General features: G+C 48.8%; 1 pseudogene; it reads left to right on the top strand.

Annotated features, from left to right (window-relative positions):
• Window positions 1-1,052: 1,052 nt before the first annotated feature.
• On the top strand, window positions 1,053-3,249 carry LOC133768111 (folliculin-interacting protein 2-like; annotated as a pseudogene).
• Window positions 3,250-10,600: the final 7,351 nt, after the last annotated feature.

Genomic DNA, 10,600 nt, shown 5'->3' with positions numbered 1-10,600 from the left:
GTGTGTGTGAGACCTTGGTCTCCAAATCCCTTACACAAGTGTCACGCCCCTGGACACGAGTTGGCTGGCTTCCAGGTACCAAGCTCTACTAAATTTCAAAGAGGAATGGAGGCAGCATGGTGATGCTTGGTGCCAGATGCTCCACAACACGCCCACCTCCTGCTCAATCTCCCCCGGCTGACCCTGCACTGGCTGGACGACAGACAGTGCTTCCTGATGACTTTGGCCATGGACTCCCTCCTGGGCCCTCCTCTGGCACTTCCACTGATGTCCAACTGGCCACTGCCCAGCTCCTCCCCATCTCATAGTTCCTCCACAGCTTCCTGCCTGAAGGTGGCCATGGGATTTCTGGGACATGGGGCCTGGGGCAGCCTGGACTGCGGCCCCTCACACTCCCGCAGCCTTGGCCATCTCTTCTGCCACCTCTTCTGGCCCTACTGTTGCTGTCTGGTTCATTTAACTTAATAAGATTATCTTCAGTGTCACGTGTTCTATTGTTCACATTGTTCCAGCTGTAACAATGGAAGCAACCTCCATTGTCTTCTTTTCCCTTTGACAATACTAGGGAAGGTTTTCCTTCTCACCACTCCTTTACTTTTGGAACAACAAATGCTTCAAGCTTACCTTGTATATTCCATGTGTCAGTCTTAGAATCATTCATATCCCAAAGAAGCTTCATAACTGAATAACTAATATTAGAAGGCAATGTCAAGTATGTCAAGTGATCAGTGTGCTGCATGCTGCAGAAGGTGTATTGCTTCTAGGCACTTTGAGCTGACAAAACCAAGAAATACAAATGTACATACAAACCCAGGCCTGTGTTCACATCTGTACATATCTCTGTGTAACATCGGAATTTATGTGAAACAAACTAAACATGAGTTCACACTGATGTCTTGAGCTCTAAATATCAGACATGGAACTACAGCTTCCCCTTCCCCCAACTGATCTGTAAAATCCCGTTTCAGTGGTGAGAAATCTGTTTGTTACTTCTTCAGTCCATTTAAGTAACTGTTTAATGCCAGTGTACATATAGTGCAGTATGAGAATATATGATCCGAGAACTGTCAGCTTGCCAGGTGGCGGCAGGCTGGCTCCGTCATGTGTCTGGCTCCTGGCAGCCCAGGCATTCTTGGTCATGCCAGAGTCTGACCTGAATGAAACTCCCCTGCTGGTTTACCGGGACTGTGAAAGAAGGGGCAGACGTACCTTGTGCAGTTCTAAAGCTGCTCAGAGGGTGAAGAGGCCGCAGCTCAGCAAACAGAGGCTGTCCCAGTGAAGGGGTCAGCCAGGTGCTGTCAGGGAAGTGGCAGCCTCAGCAGCAGCGGCAGCAGCAGCTCTTCCCATGGCTCCTCCGGGGTCTCTACCACACGCCAGGGAGCAGTCCAAAGGACCGTACACAAGAACAGCTTCGGGTGTCAGCGTGCTGGCAGAAATGAAGTTTGGTGCTGTGGCAGTAAGTTCCAAAGGACCCTCCTGAAGGATGCACTGAGCGCGTTCCCCTCCCCAACGGATGCTCAGTGCCGTCTGCTCTGCTAGAATGGGCAGCTTCCAAGGAAGTGCAGATGACGCCAAGTCAGCCTGGACCACATCCACCGAGAGCCTAACTCGGTAAAACTGAACACACATCAGAACCGTGTGGGTCCTGGGCGCGATGCAGGTGACCTAGGTCTGCTGCAGGGCCAAGTGACGGAGGACCCCTCCGGGTCACCAGGAGAGCTTCTTTCTCTGCAGCTCCCTGCACACCTTTTGGTACACAGGGCCGAGGGCAGAATGGAGACAGGGATGGGGGTGTTGCTCCACCAGCCTCCCTGGGCAGCCTTTTGTCCACGCCCTTCCCATGCCTGGGCTCCTTTACATCGTCTTCCAGCAGCTACAACACCTCTGGCTCCGAAGTCAGAGGAAACGTCTGGTAACAGCATCACTCCCAGGAGGTCAACTGCTGAGACATGCAGCTTGGCTGAAGAAACCTGCAGTTCCAGCCCAGCCATGCTTAGGAGGAAGAAAGTTGCCATGAGCATCACTGTTTCCCTGTGTGAGACAGACGAAGCACAAAGGAACTTCCAGGACTTCTTTTTCTCTCATTTCCCCTGTTTGACTCTCGTGAGCAGGCTCAAGAGTGCAGTTGGAAAGGCTATGATCTGCTGGAGGGAAATAGCAGAGTCCACTCTGCAGGTCCAAACTCTGGGGGCATTAGGTGGGACTCTCTCAAATGTACGTTCTGTTCCAGGGGTAGCTGAACCTGTGTGGCTTACCATGATGTCCAGCACTTTGGGGAAAACCCAGCTCTGCCAGCGCTTTCTCAAGGAGTTTACACTGCTGATAGAACAGAGCACAGGAACCAGGTTTTTGCTGCCTTACTGACTGCGAGGTCAACCTCCCACCTGGCCTGGGTCCCGACTGTCGTGCCCGTTGGCCACCCTCCCATGAAAGCCTTCTCAGAGAAACGCACTTCTCAGTCGGTGAACATGCTGGCCAAAACACATCCCTACAGTCCTCTCTGAGCTCAGCTGGGTGACCTTTACGGAGCCACAGGCTCACCAGCGAGGCTGACACCCATGGTGGTGGGGTGGGGGGGCAGGATTGGGTCCAGTGCAACTGGTACATCCTGATCTACGTTCTCTGGTGCTCTGAGCTACGAGAGAACCAGCTGACCTGGAGTAGGGCTCACAGCGAGAGTGACCGGGTTGTTAACTGGAACCAGATCACTGCCCTGAAGAAGGGAGAGGTAGAAGAGTGGGAGTCCGTGGTGGTCGCTGTGAGAAATGAGCCTGCGCTCGTACCCCTACCCTACCCCGAGCCTTGGCAGAGAGAAGGACCCCTGGGCCTGAAGGATTAGCAGAGACCCTAGAGGGCTCTCCCAGACCTGACAGAGACAAGCAAGAGGCCGGAGCAGCATTCCGAGGCCTGTGGCGTGGGGCCCCCAGAGCCGGCAGTAGACAGTGCCTGGAAGCCTCAGGGTGCGTTTTGCAGAGCTGAAGAAACTAAGAAACAGGCTCCATGGGGTGACTCCTTACTCCTGTCCGGCTGTGAGGCTCCAGGGGCAGGCATGAGGGTGGCCCACCAGCTGCCCATGAGGAGGCCTGTGGGGAGCTGCCTGAGAAAGGGCCGGACCAGTCAGCAGCCAGGCCTTGCCCTGACCGACTTTCCTGGCAGAAGCCTCCTGGGGGAAGGTCGCTTTCCACATTGACGCTCCATGTCACCAGAGTCTGCTTTGAAAGCCACACCAAAAAATGGAGGAGCGGCTGAGGGCCTGTGGACAGCACCCAAGGCAGCCGGGGGTCCCCTGGGGGCTCGGGACCAGCAGGTTTCCAGATGCTCCTCCAGACCTGGCCCTGGCGACAGTGCCCGCTCTCCTCAGACTCACAGTACAGGGGAGCCATAGGGCATGCAGGCTGGGGCTTTACGGAGGACGGAGGCATCAGAACCAAGGCACAGCAGATGCTGCTGTTGGGGTCCTGGCCACACCGCTGGCTCGCTCTCCCCTCCTGACAGTGCAGCAGCAACCAGAAGGAGAGCACAGGAACGACCCTGGGCTTGTATTTGGAAGACAGGGAAGGACCGTGGTAGAGCCTGTTCCAAACCTGGCTGTGCACAGGACTTCAACCTCCTGGGGGCTGTAGATGTGTGCCCATGTCCCTGTGATGGACCTCTTTCTAGCATGTTGCAGTTGTATTTTAATAAATTGATAAGTGATATAACTGTAAGGTTTGTGGACATTTTAAACATGACAATGAAAAAAGTTTAAAATGTAGCTTCCATACGTGTGCATAATTCCAAAATATTTTTTATCAATGTTAAATAGCTTTTTGTACAGGCTTCAACCCATTTTTCTGAAGTGTGATGTTTTTTAATGACAGTAATGTAATCTCACTTCCCATGGAACTCCTGTTCACACACTGCAACTTTTTAAACTTAACCATATTTTTCAAAATTATTCTTTGGAGGGAGGAAAAATCCCTACTTGCTAAATGATATTAATCCATTTCTTGGGCTATAAAAATAGATCCTGAAATTTTATAACAATTCATTCTGTAGCTTTTTAGGTTCTTAACTGGAGTTGGTTGTACATTTAAAAAAAAAGAAATAAAAAGTGAGCCCAATTTTTTTAAAATATCTGTTTTTCACTAAGGTGTACTTTGGGGAATATTTTGTTCATGCATGCTTTCACCATTAATCTGAGCCTTTTTTTAATTGGGCTTTTGGAAATTATATTTTAATATAATGTTTTTTCATCAATTAAGCAGCTCTTCACCCCCAAATGTTAATTTTTAGATGTCAAAATTTGGTCAACAGTAAATCTTGGAAGCAATATAGACATATACCTAAATTTAAGTGGTGTTTGAATATGGAGAAAATTTGGGGATTTGTTATTATTCAAGCCACAAGGACAGAAATGGATGGGACTGTATACTTCTGATCAGTTGAATGTCGATGTATGGGAAACTGAAAACTTCTTCATGTCATATTCTGATTCATTTCTCTGTGGCATTAGGTGCAATAAGCCTGTTGAATTTAAAGAAAAAGAGAATATAGAACCCGCATCATCCTAGAAAACATTATTAACTAGAGCAAGGTGTTTGGCAGCTTCCTTTGCCTTGACTGTCACAGACTTAAGTCCTTTCCAGAATTACCTGTGTTAACATCTTTTTCCCCATCCTTCTCAATGAAATCGTTCCATACATTTGTAATATGGTTACAGTGTTTTTTCACTAGTTGCCTTTCATGCTGGCACTCCTTGAACTGCCTAAATAATTACTTTATTTACATATATTAACGTTGACTTGCATTGCTCTAACATTCAGTGGGTTTTGACAAATGCATAATGTTATATCTCCACAAATTTAGGATTAGGCACAAAAGTACACTGCCCTAAAACTTCCCCTGTGCTTTATCCATTCAACCCTCTCTCTTCTCCCCTAAACTTCTGGAAACGGCTCCACTGCCGTCATCCCAGTGGGCTCTGCTCACATCCTGGCCACTCTGCTCACTTCCCTTTGCCAAGGCCTCGGTCTGGTCCGTCTTCCTGGGCCCCATGAGGTGTCGATCACCGGGACACCGCACTCTCCCCAGGCCCACATCCACGAGGCCCCAAGGCCAGAGGACCAGCCCACGCTTGTGCAGTAGAGCCTGCCTGCTCGGCCCTGGAGCTGCCAATGGCCTCTGTGACCTGCCAGCGCCTGCCACGATCCTCGCCTGGCTGCACACACACACCAAGGGCCATGCTCCCTGCACAACACCAGGAGGGCTGGAGCAGCCATTTGCAAATGCTGCCAAGCTACCCAGTGTAGCATCACTCTCTGGACAAAGCACACATGCACACTCAGGAATATATCTACACATGCACACACAACACAGGCATCCCATACACATCACATACACACACACATGCACAGACACAACACACACACACTCAGACACACATACACCTGTACACACACACTCACACTCTGCACTGACACATAGACACACAAACATGAACACATGCACATGCGCACACCCTCCCAGACACATAGACACCACAGACATCACACGTACCCACATGCACACACAGATGCACACACACATACCACAACAAACACTTCGAAAGCCTATATGTGTTCATTGGTTATATTGAATCAATTTAATCAATAAAATACCATTCTAAATATAGTCCGTCATTAATTACCTGAGGGTGCCTTGATTCTTGGTTGGGCAATAATTTTATAGCTTTTGTTTTGGTTTGGTTGTTTGTTGGGATAGGGTGAAGAGATACACCCTTTGTTCTTCCTGATCTGCGATAGCTTATAGAGCCCTGAGAAGGTCACCTATAGAACTGGAATTGACGCTGTGAGAAGCAATGTCTTTGAACAGCCCTTTTATGACTCTGGAGGAACAGGGTTTTTTCCCATACAATCTGTAGAGCACTTTACTTAGTAGAGAATTAACCCTATGTGCATAATAAATTAATTGAAATAGAACTTGGTAAAGAATAGGAATGTGAATAAGAGACTGAGGAGGAAGAGGGGTGGGAGTGTGGGGCAGGGTGTGGGTGAGATTGTGGGAAGATTCTGGTATTCCTGAAGGGGTACTTAGGATATATATGAAGTTGATATTCCTTCAGTAAAAGGTTTCTGGGGGAAAACTCGATGTTTCAAAGTAAGGACTTAGCTGTCCACTATCCACACAGCAGTACAAAACTGCACATCTACAATAGCTATCATATGAAAGTGTCTTCAAAGCGTGAACTCTCTGGCCCAGAACCCTTTTATTTCCCTCCATCTCAGTAGGCTAGAATGCTCCAATGTTCCAAAAGCAATAGTTCTGAGGAATCCTACTATACAAGATATAAAATTCCTTTGACTTTCCTTTTGTCAGACCCTGGCAACCTCAACTTTTCAACAGGGCTTTGGCCGTCATAGGTGGGTTGCCTATGGGGCTCGAGGGAGGCAGCTGAATCAGTGGGAACTGGGCAGGTGCATGTGTTTGTGGGGGCCAGGACCACACCATAGTGACCCTTCCTGCACTGGGCACTCTGTGTAAAACCATGGATCACCCCCACCCCCTTCTACGGTACCTGGCATCTGGGAGCCCTAGGTGCTATCTTTGCAGGAACCCACACCCCCCCCCCCAAAAATTCTGCTCTTCTCTTTATGATACTGGGAAACCTTACACTTTAGGATTTGGTCCTCACAGCAAACCTGTAAAGTAAGCTGGAATCATAGCAACATTTCCATGCTTCAAATGAAGAGCAGGCACCTTTGACTTGAACAGTGCAGGCTCCATTACCATGGTGCTATGGCCGGCTAGGACACAACGGTAAATTCTTGCTCCAGCCACTGTGGTTCCTCAGAACTGAAGGTGAGTGTCATGGAGCTGGTGAGTCCTTCCCACTAAATTATGAGGTCAATACTAGGATGTTTCCTGAAAAACCCCTTTTTAATTTTAAAATTAAAAAAGAAACCCCCCCCCCGCCCCAGGATGGCAAGGAAGGGATACAGGGAGGCAGGATGACAGGTACCAGAACACAGCTGGGTGGAAGTGGCAGGTTCAAGCACAGTGGAGCAACCACACATTTCAAAGCTGTGTTACCTCCTACTGTGTAAACACCTGGAAGAGAGAGGTTAGGAGGCTTCAGACAGAACAAAGTGGCATGGAGATGCCACGCCTGGTGGCCTGCTGCCATTGGTTTATGCTGTTATTGTGTATTGAAATACTGCACTGGCCGGCGCCGTGGCTTAACAGGCTAATCCTCCACCTTGCAGGGCTGGCACACCGGGTTCTAGTCCCGGTTGGGGCGCCAGATTCTATCCCGGTGTAAGACCCCTTAAGCAGGCGTCCCACAAACCCACAAACCGGACCCCAGAAACACAGACTGCACTCCAATCGATGCAAAAGGCAAGAGGAAAGTTTATTACATTTGCAAATGGGCCGTCTCAGCAGCACCCTCTGGTAGGGTGCAGAGAGAGAGAGCGGCCCCGAACAATAGCTTTACAGAGTATTTAAAGCTAAAACCCACAACATTAGCATACTTAATTGTGTTACAATCCTATTGGGCAAGCTACAGGTTACTAGCATTTTATTGGGTAAGTTAATGGTTGCTAAGGTAAGGGGCTTGGGAGGGGGGTCGCGGGCAGTTTCTTCTTATCAGCTAAAGCAAGCAAGGACGAGGATGGCAGTAGAACAGTAAAACCTTAGTATGTCACAAGATAAGGGGTTGGAGACTTTCCGTTCTTCTTTGTTCTCTAAAAAATATCACATGTTTTACAAGCTTAGCCATTATACAGAAGTAAAAAATTTGGTTAGTGTTAACCTTAGTTCCCCCATCTTGTCTCTTGATTAGCCCTTTCAGTCACAGAACCTTATTGTAACTCTTTTCCGGACTCCTGCAAGTGTTATCGCGTGAGACCGTTACACAGACACAGAGCAGTTTCACAAGGCAGTTTCCCAAGGTTATTCTGCAGGCAGGTGGAGACACAGTTATCTTAAGGAATGGCTACTGTCAGCAGCCAAACTTTTTAACCCTTGCTAGAATTATTTTAATATTTACTTTTAGCAGGGGTCTTACTTTTAGCAGGGGTCTTATATTCCCTCCTCTTCTTTTTGTACTAATTTTAATCTTAAAATTTTAGGGGACACTCGTGCTTCCGTAACCTGTCTTTGTGGTATCTTCCGTTTTTAGGCTCTGATATTGTTGGGTTAGTATTAGTGCCTGAGTGATAGACAACCTATCTCGGATGAATTGTAGAAGTCTATTGAGAATGCAGGGCTCTAGGGTCAGGATTAAGAGAAGTATAATTAAAGGGCCTGTAATAGAGGAAAATAAGGTAGCTAGCCAAGGGGACTTATTGTACCATCCTTCAAACCATCCTTGGGTCGCATCTCGTTCCCTCCTCCGTTGGTTGAGCCTTTCCTCTAACTTTTTCATGGTGTCCTTAACCACGCCTGAATGATCAACTAAAAAACAGCACTCTTCCCCTAGAGCAGCACACAAGCCTCCTTCCTTCATAAACAATAGATCTAAGCCCCTCCTGTTTTGCAAGGCCACCTCAGACAGGGAAGTAAGAGACTCTTGTAGGTCCAAAACACTTTTTTGTTAAGTCCCTAATGTCCTGGTCTACAGCCTTTTGAAGAGCCACCAGCTTAGCATCCCCCTGAATGAGTGCAGTAGTCCCCATACCTACACCAGCCGCCACCCCAGCAGCAAGTAACACTCCCAATGTTACTGCTGTTACCACCTCCCGACGATGCCGAGTTAAGGTGGGATCGAAGTGGTCCTCTACTTCCCCGGGAGAGTGGTATGTTACTTTGGGGAGCACTTGGACTAGGACACAGAAATCACTAGTCTGGCTTAAAACATGAGCTGACACGCAGGAGGTGAGCCCCTGTGAGCACGCCCACCACAAACCGTCAGGCGGTATCAGGTATTCGTCCGAGTTCAGTTTAGTATTATCAGTGGTGGCGCAAAGGTGCCTGTGGGAGGAGGGTGGGTTACCTGCGCAAGTGCCAGCCCCTGAGACTTCAGTTAATGTCAGAGCAGGTTGGAGGGTGTATTGGTCCTGGAGATTAGATCGATAATAGGTAGCATTTGTGGCAAACCCTTCATAGTAACGGGGGCTGATGGCCATGCATAGCCAGCATGACTTAGTCAGGTTAGGGTTGGTATTGTTTAGTGCGGATAATGCTCCTGCCACTAGGCTGTACAGATTTTTAAAACTAGATGGTGAGGCCGGCGCCGTGGCTCAACAGGCTAATCCTCCGCCTTGCGGCGCCGGCACACCGGGTTCTAGTCCCGGTTGGGGCACCGATCCTGTCCCGGATGCCCCTCTTCCAGGCCAGCTCTCTGCTGTGGCCAGGGAGTGCAGTGGAGGATGGCCCAAGTGTTTGGGCTCTGCACCCCATGGGAGACCAGGATAAGCACCTGGCTCCTGCCATCGGAACAGCGCGGTGCGCCGGCCACAGCGCGCTACCGCGGCGGCCATTGGAGGGTGAACCAACGGCTAAAGGAAGACCTTTCTCTCTGTCTCTCTCTCTCACTGTCCACTCTGCCTGTCAAAAAAAAAAAAAACAACTAGATGGTGAAGAGATAGATAGGTCTGGGCCTCTGAATTTACAAGGCCTAAAGCCCAACAGATTATTATCAAGCCCCATCTATCAGGTTCTATTTGCCTCTCAATCAGAAAAATTACTTGTAGCTTAGACAGCACCTTTCTTAGCTCCTCTAATAATGACTCTGTCCTTTGTTCTAGGCCCTGTCTAGTGCACTTGGGCCTCATTCCTTTGTAATCATAACCTCTACTCTACCACCAATGGCTCTACTCCCAACCTGTGTGTACTGATGGTCCTCTTCCCCACTTCATGCTGTATAATTGTTCAAACCTGGTAAATGCCACTCTTAGGATCATTGGTTACTATCCTCACTCTGTCTTTTATGACCTTGTCTAAATATGATCAGAGTAGGCAAACTTGGAAGGCATGGATTTGACATGCTCGCTGGAACTCGATCAACAACTAGTGGTTTAGCTGCTGGTCTGAACACCGGCCCTAACTTTTGATTTGGACCCACGGTGACCGAGTTGGTCGGTGTGGCCCGGAGTTTTACAGTAAACCAGAGTCCGAAATCACCGCCAGAAGCATAATACCTTAACCCCCAGGTCCTGCCCTTTATCCACTCAGCGACGGTGTTTGGGTCTCGGCCCCTACTAGTAAAGGTGATGTTAAGGGGATTACACTCGGGTTGACTCTTACTACACAAATTAGGGTTTCTATCACACCCTTGTACTCCCTTTGGGGTGAAGTTACGGTGTGCAGTTATCCAATCCCAGCTAGAGGAGGGTTTCCAATATGCATGACCCGTAGTCTCACATCCCCAAGCTTTACAGTACAAGGACTCTGGCCCACCACATCGCCACCTAAGCTCCGGGCTTCTACCATCCTTGGGGCACACGTAAAACTCATGTTGCCGTAAGCGGCACCTTCTACTTTTCCACCCACACCCCGCATCTGACATGAGCGATGGATTACTCCCTATACCCTGTGCTCTGTTGTCGTTGGTGCTTTTTAAGTCCCCCAAGTGTGGTATGTCCCAAGTGTCCAGTCCTACAGCCAATTGACAAACATC

This window comes from Lepus europaeus, chromosome 10 (genome assembly GCF_033115175.1).
Source record: "Lepus europaeus isolate LE1 chromosome 10, mLepTim1.pri, whole genome shotgun sequence".
In the NCBI taxonomy this organism is placed as follows: Eukaryota; Metazoa; Chordata; class Mammalia; order Lagomorpha; family Leporidae; genus Lepus; species Lepus europaeus.
This window is presented reverse-complemented; position numbering and strand designations above follow the sequence as displayed.